General features: G+C 44.8%; 10 non-coding genes across 10 annotated transcripts; all 10 read left to right on the top strand.

Moving 5' to 3' along the window:
* The first annotated feature begins 16463 nt into the window (after positions 1 to 16463).
* On the top strand, positions 16464 to 16535 carry TRNAT-CGU (transfer RNA threonine (anticodon CGU)). Its single transcript has one exon. It is a non-coding gene; the product is annotated as a tRNA-Thr (tRNA).
* Positions 16536 to 16643: 108 nt separating this feature from the next.
* Positions 16644 to 16715, top strand: TRNAT-CGU (transfer RNA threonine (anticodon CGU)). The gene has a single exon. It is a non-coding gene; the product is annotated as a tRNA-Thr (tRNA).
* Positions 16716 to 16822: 107 nt separating this feature from the next.
* On the top strand, positions 16823 to 16894 carry TRNAT-CGU (transfer RNA threonine (anticodon CGU)). The gene has a single exon. It is a non-coding gene; the product is annotated as a tRNA-Thr (tRNA).
* A 108-nt stretch (positions 16895 to 17002) lies between these two features.
* TRNAT-UGU (transfer RNA threonine (anticodon UGU)) lies at positions 17003 to 17074 on the top strand. Its single transcript has one exon. It is a non-coding gene; the product is annotated as a tRNA-Thr (tRNA).
* A 4287-nt stretch (positions 17075 to 21361) lies between these two features.
* TRNAT-UGU (transfer RNA threonine (anticodon CGU)) lies at positions 21362 to 21433 on the top strand. Its single transcript has one exon. It is a non-coding gene; the product is annotated as a tRNA-Thr (tRNA).
* Positions 21434 to 21541: 108 nt separating this feature from the next.
* On the top strand, positions 21542 to 21613 carry TRNAT-UGU (transfer RNA threonine (anticodon UGU)). The gene has a single exon. It is a non-coding gene; the product is annotated as a tRNA-Thr (tRNA).
* A 288-nt stretch (positions 21614 to 21901) lies between these two features.
* TRNAT-UGU (transfer RNA threonine (anticodon UGU)) lies at positions 21902 to 21973 on the top strand. Its single transcript has one exon. It is a non-coding gene; the product is annotated as a tRNA-Thr (tRNA).
* Positions 21974 to 22081: 108 nt separating this feature from the next.
* On the top strand, positions 22082 to 22153 carry TRNAT-UGU (transfer RNA threonine (anticodon CGU)). The gene has a single exon. It is a non-coding gene; the product is annotated as a tRNA-Thr (tRNA).
* Positions 22154 to 22261: 108 nt separating this feature from the next.
* Positions 22262 to 22333, top strand: TRNAT-CGU (transfer RNA threonine (anticodon CGU)). Its single transcript has one exon. It is a non-coding gene; the product is annotated as a tRNA-Thr (tRNA).
* Positions 22334 to 22441: 108 nt separating this feature from the next.
* Positions 22442 to 22513, top strand: TRNAT-UGU (transfer RNA threonine (anticodon CGU)). The gene has a single exon. It is a non-coding gene; the product is annotated as a tRNA-Thr (tRNA).
* The last annotated feature ends 4113 nt before the right edge of the window (positions 22514 to 26626 follow it).

Below are 26626 nucleotides of genomic sequence, written 5' to 3'. Positions count from 1 at the left end.
CTGATGACCCCAAGTATGATACGCAGATTTGTAGCGCGCCTTCAGAAACCACCGATCGAGCTGTTTCCTTTACGATACGCCTCACGTAGTCCTTTTTTCCGGGTTGCAACGAAATCCCGCGAAATATGAAAAAAAAAAAAACATGTGACGGAGCGGTTACGCAGTAATATCGTGCTGCTCGCAAGCGTGCGTTTTGTGAACAAGGTGATGGTGATGAACAAGGTGAAAGGTGAGACCTTTCTATGTTCCTGCCTGTCATCACCAACACTCAACCGTCCACAGAATACTGAATCATTATAACGCTTATTTTCGTGATCTTGATATTTTTCATAACTCGCTGTCATCGTTATTTTCCGAGCTTTGCCTTGTTGTTCTTGTTTCCTAGTGAAATGGCGTAACCCACTCTGGGGGATCGGCCATGAATCGGGCGTTGAAGGAACTGTTAGCATTTAAAAAAAATAAATTAGGGTGAAATGAAATAAGTATAAGTGGGCCTTGTTTGATAGTTACAGGCATTGTTCAACTGCCTTTCTCCTCCTTTTTCTTTTATATTTACCTCGCGCATTGTTGTATGTGCACTCTTCTTTTCCCAGTTTCTCCTTTTTATTCATTTTGTTTCTTAAAATTTATATTACCCTGGAGTGTTTTTTTTTTTGGTTTTGGTTTTTGGTTTCTGACGTATGCGTGCGCCAGCATTCGCGCCTTAGGGTTATTCCTGGGCGCGGAAAATAATTGATTGATTGATTGAGTGAACATATTATTATTATTATTATTATTATTATTATTATTATTATTCCGCACCTTTCAATCTATGCTATGCGTGATTAATCCTTTCTCGCAAATTTGCAAGTGAAATTTATTGTTCATGCACTTGACTGTTGACCTCAGAGTGCAGGTATGAGCCACGAAACGCAATAAAATGTATCTCGAGCACCACAGTAGCAGTCTGTCTTATGGATGATGAAGAAGAAGATGTTTCTTTAGACTGTCGAGACACAGCAAAGTTGCTAAGGCTCAGAAGACTAACAAAATGTTTATAGCAACAGTGATCATCTCGTTGTCAGCATGTAACGTGTTCTGGGTGAGTGACTGCAAAACTTACTTCTATCCGCAATCGCCGCCACATATCCGAAAAAGGGGGAATAAGTCGACAAAGAAGAGACGTACGTCTTTCGACTAGCCAATGATGTCGTAAAGACCAGTGTTCCGCAAAAAGTCGCAGGAGCTCCTTCGTCTGTACACGTAATGCACCTACAGTAGATACACACAGCAGTGCGTGTGAGCGTAAGCTTGCCTCATTTTGTCAAGCGACGTAGCCAAGACTTGCGACGAGGTTTCGATCTGAGAAGGTATAGACGTACCAACGCAATCGATTCTCTACTTGAACGAGCATGTAATCGGCAACCGCTCGATGAAGGAGGGGTAATTAAAACACCTTTCGTATACACCCCTTTCTATAAACTGTATTGTGCCAGTGCGTCTTTTCACCTGGCTAGGAACATCTGGGCGGCGCCATAACACGCATCGGAGTTATGCATTCGCACGTGAACACCTGCTCGAGAGCGCTATATCAAAGCTACGACACTGGCATTCCACACCTGCTTGCAACAGCCAAAAAAGTGTGCATTCTGACACGCGAATGCAAAGGACTGCTGTTCCACCGAAAGATCAATCAATCAATCAATCAATCAATCAATCAATCAATCAATCAATCAATCAATCAATCAATCAATCAATCAATCAATCAATCAATCAATCAATCAATCAATCAATCAATCAATCAATCAATCAATGGTGTTTATTAAAGTACCCAGGGACAACCTCGAGGGTCTTGGCGCTGGTGCACTCGGCAAAACAATGCACAGGAAAAAAAATGCAAGCTCACACACGCACTTACACACGCGCGCACACATAAAAAAGGAATAATCATTTCGCGAATGCAGATTTTAACAGCATAAAATGTGCACACGAAGAGAATATAAAGCAAAAGTGGAGAAACAGAAGAAAGGATTACAGAATGACGGAACACACAACAGACAAGAGAATTTTTGTTCGGGTATTGAAATACCTCTGCAACTCCTTTCAGGAAAATATTAAAATTAGGCATGAAGATATCCAGGCACTCTGAATGGGCGTTATATGTCGTCTGCACTCTACATAGAGGGTCACAGAAATCTGAAGGTTGAAAGGCGCGCTGTTACCTTGTGCCTTTCTTCGTAATGTAAAAGCGCACATTAGAAAGCAAGTGCAAGCAGCAGGTTTTTACGTTTATTAATTCGTGAAGAAAAAACATCCCATTTATTGCTTCTACAGGTGAGAGTAGGTAACGTGAGTGTCTGTGTTAGCTCTATGGAGATGAAAGGCTTTTGACAGAATCGATGTTTAAATATAAATGTCAACTTTTTGCACGTTTTTGAGAGGTTCACAGTTTGACCTACAAATGCCACCCCAAACCACGGAAATGTACTCAAGAATTGGAAGGCATACGCTCTTATATAAAGTTACAAATGGCCCAGGTTGTTTGAAGTCTCTCGTCACCCGACACACCGTGTCGAGCGAAGTGCACGATGCCTCGTCTGTTGAGCGTGGGGCGAGAAACTCGGATAGCTATCGAAGTACGCTCCTAGGTCCTTCGTTCTCTAAGATTTTGGCGGAGAACATCTTTAAAGCTTTAGGGAAATAAAGTCCTGCTAGTCTTCCGCGTAAAGCTTACAACTTTAGTTTTTGATGCATTTATGACAAGCTTGTTTTCAGTGCACCATGGCGCAATATTTGAAATTTTCTTCTGAATTGAGTGGCGCAATCATTAACATTTTTGCCTCTGTTTCGTATCATCAGCATATAACAAAATTGAAGAGTTTCGAATGACAATCGTAACATCGTCAATAAACAGCGAGAAAAGAAGCGGGCCCAGGGCAGACCCTTGAGGAACTCCATTTGTAACCGCATAAAGTTCTGACGACTGACCATTTACGCTAAAGTAGCAACTACCGGTCGCGTAGGTAGCTTCTTATCAGCGCTCTGACAGAGTGGTGCAGATCAAGTTGTTTCAACTTTTGAAGGAGTATTTTGGGGTATACGACATCAAACGCCTTAGTGAGGTCAAAATAAATGACATCCAGCTGTCCTTTCTTATACAATGCTTGAGAGGCATGCATCATTAAGCTAACGAGGTTGCTTGTTGTGGAGCGCCCCAATATGAATCCATGCTGCTGAGAAATACTAGTATTTTAACAGAGGGTGAAATTATTGAGTGCAGAGTTGGCTCGAAAAATTAAGTGCTGTATATAGGAGATAAATAGGCCTGTAGTTACTCGCAACAGTTTTTACCCCTGACTTAAAGACGGGAATGACCCGCGCTGTTTTCCAAGCATTTGGGAATGTGTTCGTCTTTAAAGCAGGATTAAAAATACAAGTAAGCACTGGAACAAGCAAGGACCCATACGTCTTAATCAAAGCAAGTGGAATGTCATCAGGACCACACGAAAAAGACGGTTTTAAATGTTTGATGCTCTTAAAGACAAGTTCCTCTGAGACCGATAGACTTGAATCCAGGGAAGGGTGATTGGAAAACTCGCTAACCCCGTCACTGTACCCTTCACCGTACACAGACCCGAAGTGTAGGACGAAGGCACCCGCGATCTGCGACAGGTTGGCCGTCACCACTAAGCAGAAAGATATCTTGTTTCGTATTTTTTGATGACTTTTCACGAACGTGTCTTCAAAAAGACTTCGAATTTTTAGATGTACTAGCTTCCACATGTGCTATATAGATGGAATGACCACGCTTGTAAAGTCGTTTAGAAAGGGCCCTGTACATTTTAAGATCTATATGCCAGTGTTCCTGATTTGTACGCTGTGCCTTTCTGTGAGCACGGTCTTTTCGCTTCAAAGTTGTTTTCAGTTCAACATAAAACCAGTGGGGAAGTTTAGAGCGTTTAGCAGCTTTTAGTGGTATAAAGTTATTCATTCCATCCTGAATAATATTCGTGAATGCCGTGACTTGGTCATTAACATTTCTTAGTTCTACTACTGAAGACCAGTCCGCATTATTAAGATAGTGCTAAAGACCCACGTAATCTCCACGTGAAAAATTAAAATACCGAGGTGTTGCTGTATTCTTTAATCTCCTGCTACTAGGTATTGCGAATTGTAATGAAATACAAAGCGGGGAATGATATTTATCTGGCTTAACAACAGGTGAAAGTCACCACAGGACACATTCACAGCTTCTGCGTTACTAAGGCATAGGTCAGGTATATTGCCACAAGAGTTCAGAATATTGTTAAATTGGCGCAGAGGTGTAAAAGATCGCCACTAAGCAGATAAATATCTTGTTTCGTATTGTTTGATGACTTGACAGATAAGTAAAAAAGAATTAGTTGAAGTTCCACCAGTTTGCCAGGAAATGCCAGGCGTATTAAAATCACCAATTATGAGTATTTTATGATTATCATGGGCTATATAACAAATTCAATAGTGCCTAGAATAGTCATGTACATCCTGATATTCATATCAGGCGCAACATAGAAATTCCCCACTAATAGCCTATTACTACCAGCACCAAAATCACCGCCCAGGCACATTCCGTTGCACATTCTAAATCAGGGCGCCGAACGGATCTGAATGATTGATTTATCGCAATCAGGACCCCACAGCCCTTTGCTTTCGGTGAAGAAGGCTCGCGGTCTCGTCGGAAAACTTGGTAAGTGGGCGGCAAGTATGAACTGGATGGTACTTCAGGGCACAACCAGGTCTCTGTTAAGGCAATGATGGAGAAACAAGATGAAATGACGTTGGAGAAAAATTTGTTCACCTTTGTGCGCAATCCACGAAGATTCTGATAGAAAACTCTCACATCACTGACGCTTCTTTTCATCTCGCGGAACATTCTTCAGTATCATAGTATCGTAAAGTTCACCTCTGAAGTTCACCTCTGAAGGGCCACAGTGAAGGATCCCTTAGACGCTGATAGCAGTCCTCATTAACAGACACAGGAAACGACGCGTGGGAATCGTACTTGGTTTTTAGTGGCAAAATTAAACATCTGCCTATTATTATTATTATTATTATTATTATTATTATTATTATTATTATTATTATTATTATTACTATTATTTCTTTTCAAGCTCCTTCACGATATCCTCAACTGCCCCGAACTCCTCAGTTGTATCATGTTTTGTATTCCGCGCAAGATCGCCAGAGGACACATTTAGAACTTTCCACGTTCGTGCCTCTCATCACCAACACTCAACACTCAACCGTCTAAAGAATACTGAGTCTTTATAGCGCTTATTTTCTTGATCTCGATATATAACTCGCTGTCACTATTCTTTTTCGAGCTTTGCTTTGTTGTTTCATAGTTTCACACATTGCTCAACTGACTTTCTCCTTCTCTTTCTTTTATATTCACATTGCGCCTTTTATGCACTCTTCTCTTCAAAATTGTTCTTTCTATTTATCATTTTACTTATCTTCCCCGAATTTCTTGTTTGTTTTTATTGTTCTTGTTTTTTTTACAGCGAAAGCTGTATATGACTAACCTTCCGTAATTTTCTCGGCGTCCGGCAACAGAAACGTACTTAGCGATTTCTAACAAACTCGTACACAATGAGGTTCATTGTTTGATGGGGGCTGCGGCTTTGTCAAGCTGTATTTTTACAGCTTTTTCTGCAGCTCCTCTGTCCATGTATCTTTGAGGCAGAAATAAAAAATTATTATTTATTATTATTATTATTTGTGTGTGATAACATACGGCTGCAGTGCGGGGGCGCAGATGTCAAAATACGGAACAGATGAGAACGATCGCCGTGAAAAATAGCGTGACGTCAAGATTATCGCAGTACATAAGCAGGAGAGGTATCGGCACTAAAGAAAGCTGCGTTATCGATGGGGCGGACACTCATAGTTCGTACACCCGAAGAACAACATGCGTACGAGGAGCGCCGGAGGGAACAGCAACGAGAATGTAAATGGCGCCGGTGCGAAACGACCACCGACGAAGAACGTTCCCGCGATGCTGAACGAACAAATGACAACCATTCCACTCTGTGAAGATGGAATGGCAGCGAAAGCACTTTGCTTTTCGTTTGAGAGCTTTGACTGTCGTCAGCTTTCGCTGCCATTCCATCTTCGCAGAGTGGAATTGTTGTCATTCTTTTCTTCTTTTTTTTAGTGTATGCATGCGCCAGCACTCGGACCTTATGATTTTGCTGGGCATTGTAAATAAATCATTGATTGATTGAGTATTGCTGTTTAAGTGCACTAGTTCGAAGACTCCGTAGCTGTCCCTGGGCACTATAATAGACATTTGATTGAGTAATTGATTGATTAATTGTTATTCGTTCTTGCTTAGCGCTGGTAATTTCAAGATGTTAAGAAATCGACTTCTAGAGACAGCGTGGTGGGCATTAATGATATTGTCGAGCGACGTGCTCCAAACAAGCTGGCACTGACCAGCCAGAAGACCATATATCAGTACGCATGCACGCAAGACGATGGCCTAATCTTGCTTTTCAAACCTGTTCATGGTGTCGTTAACTTCTACCTTCTCTCCTCTCACCCCGCCCCCGAACATGGTGGCGCAATATCTAGGACGCCCTGCTGATCACGAGGTCCCGATGGTTGGCTATGGAATTGATTTGTTCGTGCGGCTTGATCTCCCAAAGCGACGAAGCAGCTTTGAGTGTCGCCGCAGTGGAGGGCTCCGAATTAATTTTTTTTTGACCACGTAGGGCGCTTTAACCTGCGCATAAATCAAAATACACGAGCGTCTCTTTCTCTCTTCCTCTCTCTTTTTGCATTTCGCCGCCATCGAAATGCAGCCACCGCCGCCGGGCATCGAACCCGCGACCGTAGGCTAAACAGCAGAACGCCATATCTCACTGGGCTTCCACGGCTAGTTGGCTGCGGAACTATCGGCCCTACACACTATCCCCGATTGTCTTCGGGGGGACCGGCGCCGAATCTTTGTCGTGAGGCCCCCTCGCCTGCGTTTTCGCGACTCGGGAAATTCGCAGACCGCCGCCGGCGCGCTCGGCGACGACGACGAGGAGGAGCCGTGCGGCAACACCATCAGCCCGTACCTGATCAACGTGAGCCACTCGCAGATCGAGCTGCTGTGGAAGAAGGCGCACCGGGCGTCCGTCTACTGCCTCTGCAGCGGCAGCGTGTCGCGCGCCGGCTTCACGGCCGACTTCGAGGGTTGCGACGGCGGCGCGCGCTGGAGGTGCCGCGAGAGCGGCGCCTCGCCCGCCGCCATCAGCGCCGCCGAGCTCGAGCCGGCCGCCGAGTACGTGTTCTGCGCGCGCCGACGCTGCGCGGGCGGCGGCTACAGCAGGGACGCCGAGTGCGCCAGGGTCCTGTCGGCGCAGCGAGAAGGTATGCGCGTGCGAGCTCGACAGTGAGCGCAGCGTCCGACCGCGTGTATCACTTTCGGTCGACCACTTTCGGGGACGAAATGTCCAGAACAACTGCCCAGAACATCGTGCACACAACCTCCATTATCAGCCTCCCAAACACCGAAACATGGCTCGCAAGAACATTGATCACAATTCGGCGCGATAATTTCGCCGGAAAGCGAGCGGCACGGCCACTAAACACAAGATTCGTTTAAAAGGGAGAATAACCAAACGGCGAGTCCTTAAGTCCCGTGCAAGCCTATTAGCAACAGCAAATGAAGTCTCAGGTTATACTTCATTCAAGCAACAGGGTCATGGCTGTTGCCGAAGTGTATCACTTTCGGTCGATCACTTTCGGGGTCGAAATGTCCAGCGCGATGCCCCCTCCGTGGCAGCAGTGTTTCTAGCGCTCTCAAAACGCAGGAAATAACGAGACAGCGCAGAGTCGCTGGCTATCAATTGAGAGTTTTGTTGAGGGCTAGCACACCGATGTATGCAAGGACCCGTCGATATAAGGTGACGGAAGGAAAAGACGATAATCGCGGGCAACTTCGCCGCCTTCCTCTCGTAACTGTCTCGGAGGTATTCACCGCTTTTTCGATTGGTGCGCGTGTTCTTTACTAGAAATTGCAAAGGTAATCTCCCGTCTCTTGATTGGTGCACGTGTTCCTTTCTTGATAAGCTTACTGATTCCGCAATGCAGCTACATTAACCTGTTCAATGGCCTCGGGAATTATATATACCAGATGCTTGTCTTTTAATAATACTGCAGGAATTAAAAGTAAATGCATTCCTCTAGCAGAGAGCACACTTCTAATCCCCGAACTGGATTGATCGAAAATGCGGACATTACTTGCGCAATAAATCAAAATGCAGAATTGTGTATTACCAAGATTTTATAAATTGAAATTTTAACTTCCTTACGGCCCGTATTGCAGTATATATGAATCATAGCCGGTGAGTAGGAAATGCATATGTCCAGTTAGAATAAATTCTGACGATGATACCCGTTTATATGCACCGTCAAACTTGCGGTGGAAATGCGCATTTCCCGCTTACCTTTTTAAACAAAGGGCATTTTCGTGCACCGAAGCCAAGAAAATTGGAGGACGCTTAAGCTTCGCATTTACGTGTCGAACGAGATAGCATCCAAAGATCCCTGTCTGCTTCTCACGCTTCCCGGCAACTGCAGCTTATGTAACCGCAATGTTTACCGGGAAACGTTGGCGGCGAACGCTGTGCACGAAGGCGAGCTTTCTGGTAGAAACGCGGCCTCTTATATGGCCGATCCGGCTCAGCAGCGCCAAAAAATATATATATATTACACCATTTCCAGGTTTCTGTTATTCATTTCACACTTTTAATATTCTAATCTGAGAAGATTTAACACAAAAGGCATGCGCTGTCGCTGTTTTGTTTCACGACAGTTGTTTGTGGGCTGTCATTCCCAATTCCATCAAAACTCTGTCAAGAATCTAAGACAAGGTATGAGCAACTTCAGCGATAGAATGGGTACGAAATATAACCCGCATATGCTGCATATCATATAGCAAGGCGTGACATATACATATACCTAAATATATAAGGGAATTTTCGCTCACGGGGACGCCGGCGGCGGATTTTCTGCGAAGCGGGGCCTTTAACGCCACCGCGTTAAAACAACTGGAACGCCATTTCATTTCGTCGAGCACTTCGGGAAAGAATATCTCGAAACTGGTGTTATCCTCAGAACTCGTTCCAAGTAAATACTCCTTGCAAACTCATCAGTTACAAACCGTTAATTGCAAGATATGCTGTAAAAATAATTTAAAACTAAATTAGTGAAATTTTCTTGGTTAGTCGATTATACATTTCGATTTCTCGCGCAAGTAATGTCCCCCTCTCGGATCTCTCTCTCTCTCTCTCTCTCTCTCTATATATATATATATATATATATATATATATCGGCAGATCCCACGCTCTCCCAGGTAGCACAAAAGAGATACGTAACGTTTTCGTAGCGTTTATCCAAGACGATAAAAACGGGTTAAAGAAGACACGAATGAGAGAACTTCGGCGGGAAAACGTCGTATATCTCTGCTAATGTCCGGCTTAATTACTTTCTTGAGACGATCTAGAACAGGTCTGCAAGACGTATTCGAAAAGCTGGTCTAGAAATAGGATTGGGAAAGACACAAGTAATCCCTTTGCCAAAACTATTCGTAACCAATTTCTAAACGTTTTTAGGACGTTATGAAAAAGCTGGTCTAGAAGCGGTCTTGAAAGGTTTACGATCATCTGAAGCTAATTTGCGCGGGTGACGGGCGCGATCAGACATCGTTGTTCAAAACACGCATTTAGTTTCGCCTCACGCGACTGGCCTATGCCGCGCAGACGTCGTCAGCCGCACCCGTTGGCACGGCCTAGGCCAATCGCGCGAGGTGAAACTGATCGGGCGTTTCGAACAACGATCTCCAATCGTGCCCCAGATGAGTAGAAGCGTCGGTGTTGACTGTAAGAGCCATGGCGCAGTGCCAAGCACTGTTCCCCACATGGCCGGCGCATCATCTACCAAGTCGCACGAAAATGAGCCTGTTAGGAATAATAAATCCTTAATACTGCCTTTAGTAAGCTACAATGCTTACAACCACAATGGGAATGACATCCTGCAAAGAACAAATGGCCACGTCTTGGCAGGTGGCCAGACCAAGCCCTTCATGCCAAGAGTGCATGAAATGAGAACATTGTGACAAAGCAAAAACACTTTATTAAAATGTAATGCTTATGCAAGGTTCGAACAAACTGTGTGAGAAATGCAAATAGAAGTAAAAGTACATCAACAATGACAAAAGTCGCAGAAAGGATCCGTAATGAACTCGAAAGTGAACATTCACTAGCACATAAATAAAATTCCAAGTACACAAACAAAAATGAACAGAAAAACCTGGAGTGTACTAAAGTGTCTAATTTATCATAGTAAAGTGCACGTGCTATTAGATGGACTAGAGTTATGCAGAAGTGACATCGGTGCGACTGGAAGAAGTAGACTGAAAAATGCAAGAGTATGAATTGGATGGTAACTGCCTCCAAGCAATGTTACCAATCAGCTAGAAGCTTGAAAAGAGCACAAAAAGAAATACCACCGTATACCATCATAAAACAATCCTGTGAAAGAAATAAAAAAAATGGGAACAATGCAAAATTGGAAATATTGCCTTTAGGATATATCAAAGAAGGTAATGGCGAGAAAAAATAGCCATACAACAAAAAAGCAATAAAGTGATATTAGTACAGAATACTTGAGGGGATTCAGTGTAACAAGTGAACACTACTGTAGTACAGCGAACGATGAGACAGTAATGCTGCATCTTGCCACTCCAGAACGTGAGAAATGAATATGCAAGCCTCATATTAGAAACTTACATAAACATGGAAATAAACTGGAATGCACTGGAAGCTGCATTTGTGTAACAAAGGAAGCAATGGTCATAATAAATAGTAAGTGTTTTATCTAAAAAGCCCTTTACAAGAGGCAAAGTTGTACCTCTCTGGCAAAAACAAAGTTGCAACGAATAATTTGCAAACCAGCAAATACATTAATTAGCACACTGACATGTCACACTTTGCGCACATCTCCAGTCTCCTAAAGTAAAAAAAAGCACTCTGAATGAGAAAAAGGTTTAACACATGTAGCCCCGAGCAAATTCTTTGCCAGTTCACTCACACTTTCACATCCAAAAACATTTGCCACAAAGTCCAGGCACAGTTCCACTGATGTTTACCAATTCACCCCCACTTTCACGTCCAAAAATATTTGGCACACAGTCCAGGCAGAGCTTCATAGATAAACAGCTTGAGAGCACCCTACTGATTATTGTGCAGTCCCGCTGCTGGAAATAGAACTGCCGCACATGCTGGTAGTGGTTTCAATGTAGACACACTTGCTGCCCTAGACAGGTATGCTCAGATATCTGCACTGGTGCTCCATTTTGTCGAAGTAGACACGTTGATGCACTACGCTGGTAATTGAAATGTTTTGAATGCACAAGTATTGGCTTCACCAGAAAGACTTGCCCACATACCACCACTGGCATATATATGCACTTGCTCTTCACTCAGTAGCATTGAACTTAAAGTGTTCCCTATGTGGGAGCCATGTGTAAAACCGGTGTCACACGACCACTCTCGATCGCGATCAAGCCCGATCCGGATCGAAATTATCGATGCGACTGGCTCACTCTCGTAGCTTGCGCAGAGGAGCCAATCACGACCGAGAAATTCGATTTGTAACGGACTGGATAGCGGCTAAAAGAGCCCCGTGTGAAACCGGTATCAAATAATGCACAGACGTACGCTAGGAAAATGTGTTGCACAAGGACAAAGAACTCCGACATGCCCTGTTGTGCGAAGCGCGCGAACAGAACACATGTGTGTGTATATATATATATATATATATATATATATATATATATATATATATATATATATATATATATAAAACTGCGAGAGCGCTTCGCGAACTCCATGCGCACACATGGCACCCGCACGAACTCGGCAGGCCGCCGTAAAGCGCGAAGGGCGCACAGCGTACATTCCGACAGATGTCCCAAACTGCAAACAATCGTACTACCTAAAGCATACAAGTTATTTTATACCAAGGGCATACTCGACTCACGTATGCAGTATCCACAAGCGAGTTATGCAGCGTACATGCTGTATCCATTCGCCAAATAGCAAAATTGATAACAAGCACAAAGCTACAAGGGACTCAATACATTACTACCATTTGAGGCGTCAAATAAAATCGAATTTGGCCGTTTCATATATTGGACACAATATATGGACACATGTGGTACCCGGTAATACCATGAAATAACCATCACGTGGGTAAAGGGGGCGAAAACACAATCGAGAACCTGAAGCGCAAACGATAAAAGCACGGTATGGTGCACGCGAAATTCTGTCAGTGCGCTGTAGCGCGAGGGAAGAAAATAGGGCGAGCACTTGACCTCACCTTTTGGGATACCGCACTAGTACTGAATCATAAAAAAAAGCCTGTTTGAACCAGTTCCCTTGTCTGCAACACTCTTGCTAAACGGGAGACTAAAATACCACGATGACGGCTCTATTGCGGAGATCGGCAAGGTGCGCACAGGCAGAAATTTTGCCGCCTTTCTTCGCATTCTGCAAAATGCCTTCTTGTTAGGATCACGCATAGCGGCCGACCCCGACGCTAGGGACACACAGGCACGATTTCGTCCCTCTAACTTTCGTCCTTATACTGCCCTTAACGCCTTAATTACAACGTCAGTGAAAAGGCGCCTCACATAACATGACAATGAACTTGAAGAGCTGATTAGTGCCCTCCACTCCGCGCCCTCCAATTGAAAACAAATTAAACTACACAAACAGATCGCACAACCCAAACTAATCACAGAACGTCGTTTTCTTGACGGCAAAACCTTGCAACACTTACATGACAAAGGGCAGCGGCAGCACATTCAGAACAGCCACTATCATACCACAGCGCAATGCAAGTGCGATAACGCTATTATGCCCGGCTCAAACAGATCGCACAACCAAAACTAATCACAGAATGTCGTTTTCTTGACAGCAAAGCACTGCAACACTTACATGACAAAGGGCAGCGGCAGCACATTCAGAACAGTCGCAAACAGACCATAGTGCCATGCGAGTGCGATAACGCAACTATGCCCGGCTTCACGAATAACGTGGCCGCCTTGGTCACATAACAGTTGAAAACACTAGTGATTTCCAAATTAAAACCACACAAACATATCGCACAGCCCAAATTGATCACATAATATCGTTTTCTTGACAGCAAAACACTGCAACACTTACATAGCAAAGGGCAGCGGCAGCACGTTCAGAACAGCCGCAAACACACCACAGCGCAATGCGAGTGCGGTGACGCGACGACGCCATGACGACGCGACTATGCCCGGCTCGCCGGGCTGCCCGGCATCACGAATCACGTGGCCACCTTGGTCACATGATTTGACGACGGTATCGCCACCTTGCGCAAGGTTGGATCGCGTTGATGGGTTGTTGAATATTGTAGAAGCCGCTAAAGAGGCTGACGCGCCGTGGCGTGGCGGTGGCGTTTTGAGTCGTTTGCAAAACGTATTCACCCCTCGTTTTTAAGCTGTCTGGCTTCCAACGTTATCAAAACGTATTCATCCCTCGTTCTTAAGCTATGTTGTTTGGAACGTCTTTGATGCGTCGATTTTGGTCAAAAATCCGTTTCAGACGTTGAATCCCTTAATACGACGTTTTCAAGACTTTGTGTGCTACCTGGGAGCTCTGGGAATCGATGTTATGCAAATCAGTGTGCATTTCAGTGTGCATGTGAGCAATCAGTGTGCAACCTACCAATTTAACGACGCGACCATGAGACCACCAAGATGTAGGCGGCTGTTTCATGACCTACATGACACGCATGTCATGATTTATCATTTATTTTCGTCTACACTCTTGTCATACTATGCCAATTTTGGCACATACCAAGACCTACGTAGGCGACCGTTTCATGACCTACATGATACGCATGTCATGACCTATCATTTATGTTTCTCATACTATGCCAATTTTGGCGCATACCAAGTTAACGAAACCACCATGAAAACACCAAGACATAAGCGGCTGTTTCATCACCTACATGTCACACATGTCATGATATTCATGTCATGACTGGTCATTTATGTTCGTCATATACTGTTGTCATACTATGCCATTTTTGGTACATACCGAGTTAACGAAACGACCGTGAGAGCACCAAGACGTAGACGGCTGTTGCACTATGTAGCTGGCATTGCACAATCTTCAGGATCGGCCCACGTATGGGGAGTGCTTAACGCCTGCTTCACCTCCACCGTGGGTCGGCCCGGCATTTCACTATCTCCGGGATCGGCCCACGTATGGGGTGTTTTTCGCTTACCACGCCAACGACATGAAAACTTCCTTGGACAGTAGAGGTATACAGCTTCGCTGTAAAATGGTCTCAATTGAAGTCAGAAACCTTACTGCACTAAAGCCAAAATTTACACTCAGTGAGAGCATGACGTAGATATTATTTAAGTGAACAGACGTGGGTGTATAACGAAGCCTTGCTCTGTAGTCACATCTGAGACTCGTTTCCCATTGACTGACGTGATTGCACAGAATCCGACACTGACAGATGCCACTCGTAGTCGGTGTCCCTAATTCCTGGACATGAGCATAGAGAAACGCTACATCACAGAGCTTGTTCTCGTAGAAAGGTAACAAGAAACTTTGTAACGACCTTGGTTTGACGAGATTGCCAGATCAAAAGTACGTATTGCATCAATTATTTTGATAGAAAAGGGTCTTAATAAGAGAATCAGGCTGTACAGCTATTAGAGTCTAAAAAAAAGAAAAAAGAAAAAGAAATTGCGAATCCGCTTTGTTTTGGTGTAACCGCGATTTCCTGTGCCTGTTGGCAGGATGGAAGTTCACGGTGGACCTTATGGAGCCTAGGAGGGCGCTGGTGCTGTGGACGCTTCAGGATCGCGGCGAAGATGAACCGCAGCACTACGAGGTCACATGGTGCTGCTGGGTGGGCGGCCTGAGCGCCTGTCAGAACAAGAGCTCGGGCACCGACGGCGTCGTCATCACGCACCTGGGCGCTTGGCTCACCTACGACGTAGCCGTCGGGACGCGCTCGGCGCTGCTCTTCAAGGCTCGCTTCAGGACCAGGCCGGACAGTGAGCGCCGGCCAAATCAATTTGCATGTTATGATCGGATATTCGCGGTTCAAAATGCGGCTTCGAAGTGTTTTCAACCTTGCGCTTTATCGAGTGCAGCGTTGTAAGCAAGGTTAAGCAGTTAAGCAGTTAACTTAAGCACATGCCGTGACCGCTTATATGTTTACAAGGCACAATGCAGCGGTAAAATTGTGATTGATGAAGTATGACGAAGCTTTAGTTTGTTACCTAACAAGGGGCAAAGGGGGTACTGTTCGCCAACGCTTTGTGGTAGAGCGCTGGTCTCGTACACCAGGAGTAGTGATGTCAAACCTCACTGGCGGCACTCAGTTTTTTTTTCATGATGTTCTCTAACACGCACAGAGGATAATGTAGCATCACCTCCCCCCCTCCCCCCCCCCCCCCAAGAATGATAGTGGTGCATTGGTGCAACTTTGGCCCACCGCTCACGTCGGCCGCCATAACTCAGATATTCTAGCTCCGGCTACCGTACGATAAGGATCTATGTGATATGGTCTCGCCCGTTCCTCTGTATAGATCACACTTTTGTGCCGGAACGTGGATAAATGTTCTTAAACGAGCTAAAAGTATAAATGTACCAAGGTGGGCTTAAACCTTTTTCTTCAAATTGCACACACACACGTTAGATGTGAAGACTTATCTGGATGAAAAGGGAATTTTTGTGCCTTGAGGGACTCACTGTTTGATTTGTCGGAAGCCAGCAACTTTCAATCATGTATTTCTGGATTGTTGTGAAACTTTTTTCTTCTGGGATATATTACAACGTACCATCAAGAAAGCACTACTTATGGACGCTTTCCGCATAAGATCATTGTCATTTGAAAATGAGGATGGTATTCCATTCGACCTCATTATGCTTTTGAGCCTGCATAGCATTTGGTGATCTAGGATGGCAGTTCGGAACGCTGAGATAGACACGAAGCCAATACGGCTGTATTTCAAGGAAAGCATCAACATAATTATAGCTGTGTACCACTTTCAAATCCCAGAGCCTGAATGGCTCCTTAGCGTTGAAGCATTGTTAAACATGCGCGAATATTAACGGGTTCGCAGAATAAGGCCGATTCTTAGAGACAGGCTTCCCGAATGTTTTTATTCGGTGTTTGTGCTGTTTATTGTGGCCATAAAGAAAAAAAGAAGAGCCATTATACCTCACTGGTAGGGCACTCGTCTCGTAAACCAGGCGTCGCGAGTTCAAACCTCACTGGCGGCACTGCGCTTAGTTTACTGTTGCGAGGCACGTGTACAGTATATCATTTTTCGCCCCAAACAATGAAAGTGCTGCATTGGTGCAACTATTGGCTCGACGCTTCCGTCGGCCGCTATAGCTCAGTGGTAGAGCACTGGTCTCGTAAACCAGGGGTCGTGAGTTCAAACCTCACTGGCGGGAGTGAATTTCTTTTACTGTTTAAGGCACGTGCAGTGGATAATGTACTATTTTTGCCCCAAACAATGAAAGTGCTGCATTGGTGCAACTTTTGGCTTGACGCTTCCGTCGGTCGCTATAGCTCAGTGGTAGAGCACTGGTCTCGTAAACCAGGGGTCGTGAGTTCAAACCTCACTGGCGGCACTGAATTTCTTTTACTGTTTAAGGCACGTGCAGTGATAATGTACAATTTTCCCCCCAAACAATGAAAGTGCTGCATTGCTGTAACTTTTGGCTCGACGCTTCCGTCGGCCGCTATAGCTCAGTGGTAGAGCACTGGTCTCGTAAACCAGGGGTCGTGAGTTCAAACCTCACTGGCGGCAGTGAATTTCTTTTGCTGTTTAAGGCACGTGCAGTGGATAATGTACTATTTTTGCCCCAAACAATGAAAGTGCTGCATTGGTGCAACTTTTGGCTCGACGCTTCCGTCGGCCGCTATAGCTCAATGGTAGAGCACTGGTCTTGTAAACCAGGGGTCGTGAGTTCGAACCTCACTAGCGGCAGTGAATTTATCTTACTGTTTAAGGCGCGTGCAGTGGGTAATGTACTATTTTGCCCCAAACAATGAAAGTGCTGCATTGGTGCAACTTTTGGCTCGACGCTTCCGTCGGCCGCTATAGCTCAGTGGTAGAGCACTGGTCCTGTGCTCTTTGATCAGCGCTCTTTGCAGCGCACTAAGAAAGACAAGATCACAATAACTACGCGAACAAAGGGACCGGTAACCTGAACGGTGGCCGTTATTCCAATAGTACATTTCCGATAATAAATGTCACGTACAGTTGCTTAGTACACATATACAAATTAACATTCTCACTTGTGCCACTATGGCTTTTATCATACATTGGAATTGTAGAGGACTTACTCACAATTTGGGTGACATTAAAGACATAACGAGTAAGTTTTCGCCAGTCGCATTTTGCCTACAAGAAACAAACTTAGGCCCTAAACACTATCAATTCCTTAGAGGCTTCACCGTTGTCCGAAGGGACCGCGAATGTTCCAGCCGTTTGTCGGGAGGAGTGGCTATAGTCGTGCAGGGCGGCACTCCCACCCGAAATGTCCAATTAAATACATCTTTAGAGGCCGTAGCTGTCACCATTCTATCCTACAAAACCATCACCATTTGCTCACTATATATTCCACCCCACACACATTTTACTATTAAAGACTTTAAAGATCAGTTGCCGGAGCCATTTGTCCTGGTAGGAGATTTTAATGCTCATGATACTCTTTGGGGCAGCGTCAAGACTGACCAAAGAGGACAACTCGTTGAAGATTTTATTTTATCAAATGATATCTGTCTTTTAAACTCAGGTGCGCCAACTTATTTCTCACCGACTTCCCGCACATTTAGTTGTTTAGATTTAGCTTTTTGTTCACCCTCTCTTTTTACTGATTTTAAATGGGAAGCCCTCGACACGTCATATGGTAGCGACCACTTACCCGCACTCATCAAACTCCTACCATCACCACAAACTTTAGTAACTAGACCACGCCGATGGAAATTACAGCTCGCTGACTGGCAGGTTTTTATGGAGAACGCGAAACTGGAAAATGTCTTTTCGCCAGAGCTTAGTATTGATGAACTTAATAAAAAAATCACTGAAGTCATAATCACAGCGGCAGAAAAGGCGATACCCCTGTCATCGGGTATAGTGCACAAAAAGCTAAACCCCTGGTGGACGAAGGAGTGTACCGACGCTAAAAAAGAACAAAATAAGGCCTGGGGAATCCTACGGAGATACCCCACCTATAGCAACCTGTTAAACTTCAAGCGAGCCAAAGCCAAAGCATGATTCATTCGAAGAAATGCTGAAAAATCTTCTTGGCAAAAATACACCTCTTCAATTAATAGTACGGTAACATCGAAACGAATGTGGGACCAGGTGAGGAAATTTAGGGGACAGTATTCATCTTACACAATACCGTTACTTACAAGTCCAGGCACACAAACAACAATACAAGAACAGGCAGATATACTTGGAGAACATTTCCGCGATGTATCCAGTTCAGGGCATTATACAAAGGAGTTTTTACAATACAAACAGTCTGCTGAAAAACAGAAGCTGCCCACTACTGGCGCATCAAATGAACCGTACAATTCCCCCCTCACACAACAAGAAATAAACAGAGTTCTTTCAGCAGGGAAAAAGACAGCGCCAGGTCACGACCATATTCACTACGCCATGCTGGCTCATTTATCTGAAGCATCTGTAAACGCTCTCCTTAAATTTTTTAACTTAATCTGGGAATCTGGCATAATGCCGGAAGAATGGAAAAAGGCAATAGTAGTTCCATTTCTAAAAGCCGATAAATCCCCCACATCCGCAAGTAACTACAGACCTATTGCCCTCACAAGCTGTTTCGCAAAATCATATGAAAGCATCATCAATATAAGGCTGTCATTTATTTTAGAATCAAGAAACCTTATTGACCCCCATCAGTGTGGATATAAAAAGGGTTGTTCAACCACTGACCATCTTGTCCGTCTAGAACATGAAATTCGATGTGCATTTCTACACAAACACCACTGTCTTGCAATTTTCTTCGATCTAGAAAAAGCCTATGATACCACATGGAGATATGGAATTTTAAGAGACCTCGCTGACCTCGGCATACGGGGTAAAATGCTGAACTGCCTAGCTGATTTCATGTCTAATAGAACATTTCAGGTACGTCTGGGCTCCGTACTATCACATACATTCAAACAGGAAAATGGTGTTCCACAAGGCTGTGTTCTCAGCACGACACTCTTTATAGTAAAAATGCATTCAGTTAATAAGATTATACCGTCGTCTCTTATGCACTCCGTTTACGTAGACGATCTCCAAGTGGCTTGCCGCGCTTCAAATTTGCCAGCCTGTGAAAGGCAGCTTCAAATGACAATAAATAAACTAACACAATGGGCTAACAAAAATGGTTTCCGTTTCTCCACACAGAAAACAGTTACTGTTTTGTTCTCTCAGAAACGAGGGCTACACAGCGATCCAGTCCTAAAATTGAACGACACCATACTGCCGGTGAAACAAGACCATAAGTTTTTAGGAGTAACCTTTGACACCAGACTTAATTTCCTAACTCACATAAAAGCGCTAAAGGTTAAAGCAAATAAAGCTCTAAATATCCTTAAAAGTTTGTCTCATAAGCAGTGGGGTTCAGACCGAACGTGCCTTTTACGTGTTTACCGGTCTCTTGTGCGTAGCCTTTTAGACTACGGCTCCGTGGTTTACGGCTCAGCCAGACAGTCCTACATCCAACGACTTGATCCGGTACATAACCTTGGACTGCGACTGGCAAGTTGTGCCTACCGAACTTCACCTATTCCAAGTTTATACGTCGAGTGTAATGAACCTTCCTTACAGCAGCGCAGAGCATTCCTCACTTTTTCCTACGTACTCAGAATTCAGTCATCACCCCAACACATATGCTACAACATCCTCACACAATGCAACACACGCTTACACTACACAAATAAACCGAACACGATTAGGCCACTTGTCCTGCGGTATGAGCAATACTGTCGGGATTATGGCATTCCCCACGAAGTCCTCGAGGTTGCCAAGAAACCACAACGGTTGGCCCCGTGGTACGATTTCACACACTTATGTGATTGGACGTTAACACATTTAAAGAAAAAAGACATCCCACACGAACACATTAAAGAAGAATTCCGTGCACTTCAGGACAAATATCAAAATAACATGCAATATTACACTGATGGCTCTAAAACAAAAGATCACGTGGGTGTGCGAGCCGTAGCGGAAAATTGGGAAACAAGTATTCGATTGCCACAACACGCTTCTGTTTTCACGGCTGAAGTTTACGCTATCTGGGTTGTTGTTAAAAAGATTGTCACTGATAAACACAAAAATGCAGTCATATACACAGATTCTTTAAACACACTAAAGGCTCTGCATCCCAAATCTGAGTGTGAACCCCTGATAGGAGACATTTTAAATATGTTAGCGCTTTACAAATACGGGAGGTCAATTCTTTTCTGCTGGATTCCAAGTCATGTTGGTATACCGGGTAACGAAGCAGCTGGCAGATGTGCATCGATGGCAGCGTACAAAGAGATAACAAACACAATACTTCCATACAAAGATAGCATCCGTGCGATTAGAAAAGCCTTAACGGCAAAATGGCAACGCGAATGGGACCGTTGTGCCGACAACAAGCTACATTTCACTAAACCCATACTTGGCGAGTGGAAGTCATGCTGTCATCAGGAGCGGTTCATCGAAGTAGTTTTATGCCGACTACGCATTGGGCACACACACCTCACACACAATTACTTATTTACAAAAGAAGACACACCAACATGCGAGAAATGTCAAGAACCACTAACAGTTATGCACATATTACTGACATGTACGCATATTGAAACACACAGACGAGCACTTTTGCACAAGCTATATCAACTACACATTCCTTTACACCCTGCTCTAATCTTAGATGATAATCCACTAGTACCAGTATGTGACATCCGTAAATTTCTAGATGACACTGGCTTTTTACATAAAATATAGATTAACAAAGTATTTTCCTTTAAAAACTGGATTTTAAAACACCTCGTGTTTGGCGCAGCATAGCCTCAGGCGCTTTTGCGCCATTAAACCCCATTTAACTAACTAACTGGTCTTGTAAACCAGGGGTCGTGAGTTCAAACCTCACTGGCGGCAGTGAATTTATCTTACTGTTTAAGGCGCGTGCAGTGGATAATGTACTATTTTTGCCCCAAACAATGAAAGTGCTGCATTGGTGCAACTTTTGGCTCGACGCTTCCGTCGGCCGCTATAGCTCAGTGGTAGAGCACTGGTCTTGTAAACCAGGGGTCGTGAGTTCAAACCTCACTGGCGGCAGTGAATTTATCTTACTGTTTAAGGCGCGTGCAGTGGGTAATGTACTATTTTTGCCCCAAACAATGAAAGTGCTGCATTGGTGCAACTTTTGGCTCGACGCTTCCGTCGGCCGCTATAGCTCAGTGGTAGAGCACTGGTCTTGTAAACCAGGGGTCGTGAGTTCAAACCTCACTGGCGGCAGTGAATTTATCTTACTGTTTAAGGCGCGTGCAGTGAGTAATGTGCTATTTTTGCCCCAAACAATGAAAGTGCTGCATTGGTGCAACTTTTGGCTCGACGCTTCCGTCGGCCGCTATAGCTCAGTGGTAGAGCACTGGTGTCGTAAACCAAGGGTCGTGAGTTAAAACCTCAATGGCGGCAGTGAATTTCTGCTACTGTTTAAGGCACGTGCAGTGGATAATGTACAATTTTTGCCCCAAACAATGAAAGTGCTGCATTGGTGCAACTTTTGGCTCGACGCTTGCGTCGGCCGCTATAGCTCAGTGGTAGAGTACTGGTCTTGTAAACCAGGGGTCGTGAGTTCAAACCTCACTGGCGGCAGTGAATTTGTTTTACTGTTTAAGGCACGTGTAGTGGATAATGTACAATTTTTGCCCCAAACAATGCAAGTGCTGCATTGGTGCAACTTTTGGCTCGACGCTTCCGTCGGCCGCTATAGCTCAGTGGTAGAGTACTGGTCTTGTAAACCAGGGGTCGTGAGTTCAAACCTCACTGGCGGCAGTGAATTTGTTTTACTGTTTAAGGCACGTGTAGTGGATAATGTACAATTTTTGCCCCAAACAATGCAAGTGCTGCATTGGTGCAACTTTTGGCTCGACGCTTCCGTCGGCCGCTATAGCTCAGTGGTAGAGCACTGGTCTCGTAAACCAGGGGTCGTGAGTTCAAACATCACTGGCGGCAGTGAATTTATCTTACTGTTTAAGGCGCGTGCAGTGGATAATGTACTATTTTTGCCCCAAACAATGAAAGTGCTGCATTGGTGCAACTTTTGGCTCGACGCTTCCGTCGGCCGCTATAGCTCAGTGGTAGAGCACTGGTCTTGTAAACCAGGGGTCGTGAGTTCAAACCTCACTGGCGGCAGTGAATTTATCTTACTGTTTAAGGCGCGTGCAGTGGATAATGTATTATTTTTGCCCCAAACAATGAAAGGGCTGCATTGGTGCAACTTTTGGCTCGACGCTTCCGTCGGCCGCTATAGCTCAGGATTCCACTTCCGGCCACCGCCGTGAACGGTCGAGGAATGTTTCGCTCCCCTGGGGCGGTGTCAGCGGCTATGTCTAGCCGTGGAAACCGGAATGCAGCCAGTGCCAACCAGGATTATGAAATTATTTTACCTGCTCTACCAAATGGTCGTATTGTTTTAAACACTGTATTTTTCATGCGGATGTTCGTGGAAGACCCTACCGTGTCGAAGATATTCGTGATGCACTAGGTGCTTTGGCAATGCTCCCTGACGTTGAAGCGTTAGGGCCATACCAAATGAACCATGCGTGGGCGGTAACGCTGAAGACTACGGAGGCTAAGAATAGGTTGCTTTCTGCAACTGAAGTGACCGTGAAGGAGCGCCGTTGTCTCGTCGTAGATCCAAACAACCAAGATATTCGACTAAGGCTGCATTGCGTCCTTCATTATGTGGACGACGAAGACATACGGACCGCGTTTTTACCCCACGGAAAAGTCACCGAAGTCGCAAGAGAGCGATGGCGAACGGAAGGGTTATCGGAGAAAGGCTCTACTACGCGTATTATCAGTCTTCAGCTCAACGCAGGCTACACGAAGGAAGACATCCCACATCAACTACGAGTAGCAGGTGACCTGACGTTAGTCGTAGTGGCTGGAAGAGCTCCACTCTGCCTACGGTGTAAAGGGACTGGCCACATACGACGCGAATGTCGTATTCCTCGGTGCGCGCTGTGCAGACGTTTTGGCCACGCTGAGGAAGAGTGCGTGAAAACTTATGCGAAGGTTACAAGCCGATCTGCATGGGACGACAACGCAGAGCTACAAATGGATGAATCGGAAGCTGAGGATGTTGCCGCCAGCAAGACCAGAGAAACCAAACAAGAGGAAACGCCCCCTTCGTCGCGTTCGCCCAACGTAAACAAAGAGAAAGAGGATAACGGTGAGCAAGTTGCACAACCTGCGCAGCCTCCTGCGACGAAAACCAGTGCGTCCAACAGTTCAGGGAAAAAACCCATCAAGAGCCAGTCAACGCGTCTGGAGAAATCCGAAGATGTCGACATGAAGGATTCGAAGACCGGTGCAGGGAAGAGAACACGCGAGGAAACAGCAGCAGCGAAAGCGGCCTCAAACGAGCCCACTGCCGGCGAGTCACCCGCTAAAGCGGCCCAAGGGCGCCGCACAAGCTTCAAGCCAAAGCCCAACGTTCCACTTGACCGTCATATTCCGCGGGGCACGTAGCCCCCCGGTTCAGTGAAGCCCGGGTCAGCCTCCGGTTTCCGACGCTACACATGCTAAAAGTGGGCGAGGACAAGCTAAGGGCGCTGGAACCCCAGTTCCTTCTTTCTCAGGCACTCATGGTGTGTTTGCCTGTGGCAACTGAAGATAGAAAAGCTTCCAGTCAAAATTTTCTGCCTCTCACAGAACAAGGTGAGCGCCATGCGACCTGTTTGATCATTCTCATAAATGGCAGTAAAACTTGACGCGCTGCTTAGCATATGCACGTTAAACGTGCGGGGCCTTTCTGCAAGGCGTCGACAGTACCAAGTAAGCAGTCTTTTACTGGAAAATGACCTCGACATCGTAGCAATTCAAGAAACCAAAGTCGAAAGCCAAGGTCAAACAGATCGCATGGTAGAACCTTTTACTCGACGCTGCTATGTATGTGTGTGTCACGCAGTAGGCTCGTCCGGAGAGTGTGCCTTGTTACTACGCAGCTCCCTAGGAAATGTAGTAGAGACCGTGACTGTGTGTAAAACTGGGTGGTTAGTTGTGTGTGATTTTCTTTTCTCTGCTTTTAAGTGGCGGGCAATATGTTTGTACGCGCCTAACAGAGAAACCAAGCGCTCAGCTTTTTTTGAAAGCCTTGGATCCTTTTTAAATTCTGAAATAATGATTCTAATGCTTGGCGATATTAACTGTGTGTGTGTTTCTGCCGATAGAATAAAGAACGAACCGGTACGCGATAACAGTAGCATGAAATTAAGCGTGATAGTTCAGGATCACTGCCTAGAAGATACTGGTCATATTGCAGCTGGCGGAAAACGGCCACAGTTCACTCACTTCCAACGCACAAGCCATGCACGCTTGGACAGATTATACGTATCTGCAAATATAGTGCCGCTGTGCCAAGATTACAACGTAAAACATGTTTCATTCAGTGATCACAGTTTGGTTATGATTTCCTTAGGAGCAAAGCACAAAGGGTCGTAATTCAGTTGGACACTTTTGAAGTTTAATGATAAGCTTCTGGACAATGATAACTTTGTGAGCAAAGCAAAAGAACGCATACAAAGACTACTGTCTAAAACGAATGGTTTCATCGCTTAATGGGAGCTGTTCAAACAAGAGATTAAGATCATTGCAATCGAGAGGGCATGCGCACTACGCCGCAGCGAAAGAAACGAAGAAAATGTGCTCCGTAGTCAGCTAGACTATTTGCTGAACGCAGAAAGCACGCAACCAGGGGCATTAAATAATGAAATTAAAGATGTCAAAAACAAACTGGAAGCAGTAGATATCGAAAGATATAAGGGAGCCATTGTTCGCGCTCGTGGCGAAAGACTGTGGTTGGGAGAAAAGCCTACCAAGCGCTCACTAGCGGATGAGAAAAGTTATGCCGTCAAAAATGAAATAAAAGAAATACAGTACGAGGGCGTTATTACAAAAGAGAAACGGATAATTGAACTTGCTTTTGTAGAGTACTTCAAAAATCTGTTAGGTCATAAAATTCATATTGCAACCGGCTTTGAAAATGAGTACCTTCACTTAATGCCAAGGTTAGACGATGACGTGAAGACCCGCCTTGAAGCAGATATTACCGTACGAGAATTTGAAGATGCAATTGCTGAGTTATGCGTAGGCAAATCTCCAGGCCCGGATGGTTTAAGCAGTTGTTTTTACAAAGCTTTTAAAGTGGATCTGGCAAAAGCCCTGCATCATGCAATAACCGAAGCATATAATGAAAATGCAGTGCCCCTATCTTTCAACTGTTCTCACGTTGTATTAATACCCAAGACAGATGACCCAGTTAAACTTCTATCGGTCTCGTTCTATCGACCGATAAGCTTAAGCAATGTAGATTACAAAATATATATGAAAGTACTGGCAAAAAGATTACAAACCGTGATCACAGCTTTGGTAGGACCCCACCAGACATGTGGGATCAGGGGACGCTCGATATTTACTAACATTCATGTTACCAGAAGTGTACTGGAATACTGCGATGACTTTTCAGAACGGGTAGCAGTGTTACAGCATCATCTAGAAAAAGCTTTCGATCGTGTATCACATCAAATTCTTTTTAGTCTTTTGGAGTATATTAATGTTGGGTTTGTGATTGCGACTGGTGTAAAAATGTGATACACTCACAGTTCAGCTAGTATAATTGTAAACAAAAGTGTCAGCGAAAGTTTCAAAGCTCAGTGTAGGCAAGGGTGTCCATTATCATCATTATTGTTTGAAATTTTTCTCGAACCTTTCTGCTTAAAGATTCTTAATAATGACACAATACGCGGTTTCAAATTACTCGCAAGTGAAGTTAAAATACTGTGCTAAGCTGACGACATAGCAGTCTTCTGTGGCGATAAGGAAAGCGTTAAGGAGACCGTTAAAGAAGCAGAGCTTTTTTTGCTCGCTGACGGGCAGTACGATAAATTGGAACAAATGTTTAGGCTTCTGGCACGGGCCGTGGGAAAACACCTCAGATTATTGCGCTAACATGAAATGGACTGTGGCACCTGTCAAATATCTCGGAGTGCCCTCAGAACATTATCGCGATACCACGCAATACTGGAACGAGGAAACCAAACGTGTTAGACAACAACCAGATAAATGGGGTGGGCGGGACTTCTCCGTTTTCGCGCGTGCTACAGTTTGCAACGTGTTTTTAGTCGCGAAAGTCTGGTATGTTCTTCAAGTGCTTTGTATGTCTCGTACCAACGTGCAGAAGTTGCACAGTCTTTGCAGTGTTCGTGTGGCGTTCAACATGGGAAAGATGCAGCAGAACTAATT

This window comes from Dermacentor andersoni, chromosome 5 (genome assembly GCF_023375885.2).
Source record: "Dermacentor andersoni chromosome 5, qqDerAnde1_hic_scaffold, whole genome shotgun sequence".
In the NCBI taxonomy this organism is placed as follows: Eukaryota; Metazoa; Arthropoda; class Arachnida; order Ixodida; family Ixodidae; genus Dermacentor; species Dermacentor andersoni.
Note: the sequence above shows the minus strand (reverse complement) of the source record. Positions and strands in the feature narration are given on the sequence as shown.